The sequence below is a fragment of the Salvelinus fontinalis genome, unplaced genomic scaffold, assembly GCF_029448725.1.
Source record: "Salvelinus fontinalis isolate EN_2023a unplaced genomic scaffold, ASM2944872v1 scaffold_0168, whole genome shotgun sequence".
Taxonomy (NCBI): domain Eukaryota; kingdom Metazoa; phylum Chordata; class Actinopteri; order Salmoniformes; family Salmonidae; genus Salvelinus; species Salvelinus fontinalis.
In genome coordinates, this window is record NW_026600377.1 from 251,198 (window position 1) to 258,269 (window position 7,072).

Genomic DNA, 7,072 nt, shown 5'->3' on the forward strand with positions numbered 1-7,072 from the left:
GCAGCTACGGCTGAGCTATCCAACAGTGGCCGATACAGATATCCACTCACGGCTGACTCGTCCAACCATGGCTTTATTCTGAAGTCTCCAACCGTGGCTCTATTATTTATTCCTAACCAACAATGAATCTCGAGAGCTGGAGAGGCGCCAAGTTCATGTAAGAGGAAGCCCCTGGCACTTCTCGGCTTCGGGCTGGGATCGAAATGAGTCAAATGACTTCAAGCTTTGACAACTTTGAAATAGTGGCCAGGGGAATAGTTCACTCTGGCACTGAGTTCGTGTAGTGGAGGCTCAGGATGGCTCTGCTTCGCGTAGAGGAAGCCCCTGGAAATTGACTACACATAAAACTTGTTCTTTTTTTATGTTATGCTTTCATATTTTTCATACTCTGCCTTCCTAAATGTCTATTCTGTCCATGACTGAGGTGATATAATATTGAAATGTGAAAATAAAGACATGACTATATTCTGGTTGGTATGATTTTTTTTTATTCATCAAAGCGCATTGTACACATAAGCATACATAGATACGGTTTCGGGCTGGGATGGAAATGAGTGAACCGATTTCAAGCTTTGACAAGTTTAGAAAAAACAGTCACGGGAGATGTTCACTCTTGCATGGTCGCTGACATACTGAGAGTGTTTTGGGTCTGAGACTATGAAGGGGCGGAGCTACCGTAGCTATCCAATCATAGCTGACTGGTACAGCCCACCACGCCTCTATTATCCGAACATGACTCTAGTATGCAGCTACAGCTGAGCTATCCAACAGTGGCCGATACAGATATCCACTCACGGCTGACTCGTCCAACCATGGCTGTATTCTGAAGTCTCCAACCGTGGCTCTATTATCTATTCCTAACCAACAATGAATCTCGCGAGCTGGAGAGGCTCCAAGTTCATGTAAAGGAAGCCCCTGGCACTTCTCGGCTTTGGGCTGGGATAGAAATGAGTCAAACGACTTCAAGCTTTGACAACTTTGAAATAGTGGCCAGGGGAATAGTTCACTCTGGCACTGAGTTCGTGTAGTGGAGGCTCAGGATGGCTCTGTTTCGCGTAGAGGAAGCCCCTGGAAATTGACTACACATAAAACTTGTTCTTTTTTTATGTTATGTTTTCATATTTTTCATACTCTGCCTTCCTAAATGTCTATTCTGTCAATGACCGAGGTGATATAATATTGAAATGTGAAAATAAAGACATGACTATATTCTGGTTGGTATGTTTTTTTTTATTCATCAAAGCGCATTGTACACATAAGCATACATAGATACGGTTTCGGGCTGGGATGGAAATGAGTGAACCGATTTCAAGCTTTGACAAGTTTAGAAAAAACAGTCACGGGAGATGTTCACTCTTGCATGGTCGCTGACAGACTGAGAGTGTTTTGGGTCTGACACTATGAAGGGGCGGAGCTACCGTAGCTATCCAATCATAGCTGACTGGTACAGCCCACCACGCCTCTATTATCCGAACATGACTCTAGTATGCAGCTACGGCTGAGCTATCCAACAGTGGCCGATACAGATATCCACTCACGGCTGACTCGTCCAACCATGGCTTTATTCTGAAGTCTCCAACCGTGGCTCTATTATTTATTCCTAACCAACAATGAATCTCGAGAGCTGGAGAGGCGCCAAGTTCATGTAAGAGGAAGCCCCTGGCACTTCTCGGCTTCGGGCTGGGATCGAAATGAGTCAAATGACTTCAAGCTTTGACAACTTTGAAATAGTGGCCAGGGGAATAGTTCACTCTGGCACTGAGTTCGTGTAGTGGAGGCTCAGGATGGCTCTGCTTCGCGTAGAGGAAGCCCCTGGAAATTGACTACACATAAAACTTGTTCTTTTTTTATGTTATGTTTTCATATTTTTCATACTCTGCCTTCCTAAATGTCTATTCTGTTCATGACTGAGGTGATATAATATTGAAATGTGAAAATAAAGACATGACTATATTCTGGTTGGTATGGTTTTTTTTTATTCATCAAAGCGCATTGTACACATAAGCATACATAGATACGGTTTCGGGCTGGGATGGAAATGAGTGAACCGATTTCAATCACGGGAGATGTTCACTCTTGCATGGTCGCTGACAGACTGAGAGTGTTTTGGGTCTGAGACTATGAAGGGGCGGAGCTACCGTAGCTATCCAATCATAGCTGACTGGTACAGCCCACCAAGCCTCTATTATCCGAACATGACTCTAGTATGCAGCTACGGCTGAGCTATCCAACAGTGGCCGATACAGCTATCCACTCACGGCTGACTCGTCCAACCATGGTTGTATTCTGAAGTCTCCAACCGTGGCTCTATTATCTATTCCTAACCAACAATGAATCTCGAGAGCTGGAGAGGCGCCAAGTTCATGGAAAGGAAGCCCCTGGCACTTCTCGGCTTTGGGCTGGGATCGAAATGAGTCAAACGACTTCAAGCTTTGACAACTTTGAAATAGTGGCCAGGGGAATAGTTCACTCTGGCAATGAGTTCGTGTAGTGGAGGCTCAGGACGGCTCTGCTTCGCGTAGAGGAAGCCCCTGGAAATTGACTACACATAAAACTTGTTCTTTTTTTATATTATGTTTTCATATTGTCATACACTGCCTTCCTAAATGTCTATTCTGTCCATGACTGAGGTGATATAATATTGAAATGTGAAAATAAAGACATGACTATATTCTGGTTGGTATGTTTTTTTTTTATTCATCAAAGCGCATTGTACACATAAGCATACATAGATACGGTTTCGGGCTGGGATGGAAATGAGTGAACCGATTTCAAGCTTTGACAAGTTTAGAAAAAACAGTCACGGGAGATGTTCACTCTTGCATGGTTGCTGACAGACTGAGAGTGTTTTGGGTCTGGGACTATGAAGGGGCGGAGTTACTGTAGCTATCCAATCATAGCTGACTGGTACATCCCACCAGCCTCTATTATCGGAACATGACTCTAGTATGCAGCTACAGCTGAGCTATCCAACAGTGGCCGATACAGATATCCACTCACGGCTGACTCGTCCAACCATGGCTTTATTCTGAAGTGTCCAAACGTGGCTCTATTACCTATTCCTAACCAACAATGAATCTCGAGAGCTGGAGAGGCGCCAAGTTCATGTAAGAGGAAGCCCCTGGCACTTCTCGGCTTCGGGCTGGGATCGAAATGAGTCAAATGACTTCAAGCTTTGACAACTTTGAAATAGTGGCCAGGGGAATAGTTCACTCTGGCACTGAGTTCGTGTAGTGGAGGCTCAGGACGGCTCTGCTTCGTGTAGAGGAAGCCCCTGGAAATTGACTACACATAAAACTTGTTCTTTTTTTATATTATATTTTCATTTTGTCATACTCTGCCTTCCTAAATGTCTATTCTGTCAATGACCGAGGTGATATAATATTGAAATGTGAAAATAAAGACATGACTATATTCTGGTTGGTATGTTTTTTTTTTATTCATCAAAGCGCATTGTACACATAAGCATACATAGATACGGTTTCGGGCTGGGATGGAAATGAGTGAACCGATTTCAAGCTTTGACAAGTTTAGAAAAAACAGTCACGGGAGATGTTCACTCTTGCATGGTCGCTGACAGACTGAGAGTGTTTTGGGTCTGAGACTATGAAGGGGCGGAGTTACTGTAGCTATCCAATCATAGCTGACTGGTACATCCCACCAGCCTCTATTATCCGAACATGACTCTAGTATGCAGCTACGGCTGAGCTATCCAACAGTGGCCAATACAGATATCCACTCTCGGCTGACTCGTCCAACCATGGCTCTATTATCTATTCCTAACCAACAATGAATCTCGAGAGTTGTAGACTCTTTCGCTTGAGTATGCTTTCGGGGCACAGTCGATAACGCGCTGGACTTCGGGCTACAAGGTTGAGGGTTCGAGGCCTGCTCCCTGCATGTTTTATTACGTTACATTTGACTATCGTTATATTTCTGTGCTACAGAAATTATCTGACAGTTCCAAACTCAATCAGAAGCTTTATTTGTAGTATATTTGCCATTTGCAATTACCTATTAAAAGTAAAACATTGTAATTATTCTTTGGAGCTCTCTCACATATAGTATTCCTACATAGCACACAGAGGTTTACAGTATAATAGTAAAATGGAACAAATACAACATTTATCCTTCATACCACACAAAAATGCACAAAAACTCACGAAATCTGCTGAAATAAATGACATACATATATGTGCGAATTGAATGTGAGGTTGGGCTGTGTCATCTGCATAGAGCAAACATTTTAAATAATATCCTCTCTAATAGGCCCAATTAAATGAGAAATGCGCATGGTCATTTGTTGTATGGCTACATCGGGCATGTGACCTCATCATGTCCAGCAAATCTGAGGAATGTACTATACAATGGTTATGATAATGTATTATGTTTATAAATTAAATATTGTCTACTCAAGAAATGTCACATGACAGTATTCAGCCTTAGCCTACACACGTCGATGGAAAAGGAGAACGGTCTGTTCTAACGTTAAACTATGCTTCAGACTTGAGCGCATAGAGCAAAATAGTCTGCTTGAAATACTGTAGTTTATCTATTTACTACTGTGAAGTGGGTCCAATTGTAACGATTCTCGTCTGGTGCAGGAGAAGAGGACCAAATTGCAGCGTGGTAAGTGTTCGTCATATTTTAATATAAAACTGAACACTACACAAAATAACAACGATGAGAAAACGAAATAGTTCTGCAAGGTGAACAGACACTAAACAGAAAATAAACACCCACAACCCATAGTGGGAAAACAGGCTACCTAAGTATGATTCTCATTCAGAGACAACGATCGACACCTGCCTCTGATTGAAAACCATACTAGGCCAAACACATAGACAAATAACGTACAGAACAAAACATAGAAAAACATAGAATGCCCACCCCAACTCACGCCCTGACCAAACTAAAATAAAGACATAAAAAAGGAACTAAGGTCTGAACGTGACAGTACTCCGGCCGCAAAACCTGAACCTATAGGGGAGGGTCTGGGTGGGCATTTACTACGGTGGCGGCTCTGGAGCGAGACGTGGACCCCACTCCACCATAGTCTCGGCCCACTTATGTGGCACCTTAGGAGCGGCGACCCTCGCCACCGACCCCGGATTGGAGACCCTGGCAGCGGGCCCCGAATAGACGGGAGACTGGCAGCGCCGGAGTGACGGGCGGCTCTGGCAGCTCCTGACTGACGGGCGGCTCTGGCAACTCAGGACAGACGGGCAGCTCTGGCAGCTCAGGACAGACGGGCGAACCTGGAGAGAGGAGACGGAGAGACAGCCTGGTGCGTGGCGCTGCCGCAGGACCCACCAGGCTGGGGAGACCTACAGTAAGCCTGGTGCGTGGAGGAGGCACCGGAAAGACCGGGCTGTGGAGGAGCACTGGAGCTCTGGTGCGCAGCCTTGGCACCACTTCTCCAGGTTGGATGAGTACTTTAGTCCAGACCCTCCTGAGTGCAGGCACAGGTTGAACCGGGCTGTGGGGGAGCACTGGAGATCTAGTGCATACCACTCGCACCTCTCCCTTAGGCTCAATGCCCACATTCGCCCGGCACGGGCGGAGCGCAGGCAAAGGACGCACTGCACCCTCCCAGTGCCCCGGAGACACAGCACGCAGAGCTGGCGTAGGATACCCTGGGCCGAAACGGCGTACCGGAGACCAGACACGCTGAGCCGGCACAATACGCCCTGGTTGGATGCCCACACTCGCATGGCACTTGCGGGGGGCTGGCCTATAGCGCACCGGGCTATGAGCGCGTACTGGCGACACCGTGCGCTTGACCGCATAACACGGTGCCTGACCAGTAAAGCACTGCTTACGATAAGCACGAGGAGTGGGCTAAGGTCTCCAACCTGACTCTGCCACACTCCCCGTGGGGGGGCTGCATCACGTGCCTGTCGCGCTGCCGTGCTACCTCCTCATATTGCCGCCGCTCAGCTTTCGCTGCCTCCAGTTCTTCTTTGGGGCGGCGATATTCCTCAGCCTGTACCCAGGGTCCCTTGCCTTCCAGTATCTTCTCCCAAGTCCAGGAGTCCAGAACCCTCTGCTCCTGGTTACCAAGCTGCTTGGTCCTTTTTTGGTGGGTGTTCCTATGATATTCTGTGACATGATATTTTTAATAAAAGTGAAATATTGTGTTTCTTTTTCTGTAGTCTTTTAATCTCTGTGTGTCTGTATCTCTTTCTGTGTCTCTATGTGTGAGTACGTGCTCTTTTGTGTGTGTGTGTGTCCGTCTCTCTTTGTGTATGTGTGTGTGTGTGTGTGTGTGTGTGCGTGCGTGCGTGCGTGCGTGCGTGTGTGCGTGCGTGTGAATTGTTGAGATAATTTATAAATAATGAGTTAATTTGTATCACATTATTCTAGGTCAGTGTATTCCAAACCTCTCCTCTGGGACCCCCAAGGAGCTGTACATTTTAGTTGCCCTTTAGAGCCACTGATTCTGATTCTACTAATGAACTCTTCATCAAGCCTTTTGATTGGTAGAATCAGGTGTGTAAGTGTTAGGGGGGCAAAAATAAGTTTAGCTAGCTGGCTAAATCTGTCACATTTACGGAAATGTTGATTGATATGCAGTATCCCTGTCAAATTAATTTTCGATGAATGGAATGCATTTATGTGTGTGTGTTTCTGTGAATGTGTGTCGGTCTGGTGTGTGTGTGTGTGTGTGTGTGTGTGTGTGTGTGTGTGTGTGTGTGTGTGTGTGTGTGTGTGTGTGTGTGTGTGTGTGTGTGTGCGTGTGATTAGTTCACTGTAACTTCACATTATAAATAGTATATTTGTAACTTCATATGCTATATATTATAATCAATATTTTTGGGGGGTTTGCAGAATCATTGTATATCGTTGGTTACCCATCCTATCATGTTACCATAACAACACAGATATGACCGTCTAGCGTCCTTCTGCCGAACCTGGCTGTTGTGTCACACTGCCCTCTCCTGGTAGCACTGCAAAACATCACTCAATCAAATCCCGAAATAAAATATAAATCCACTTTTACCAGAAATGCATATTGTCTTGTTTTGCACGCTTTGTACAAAATAATAAAATGCAGTACTACAGGATATTT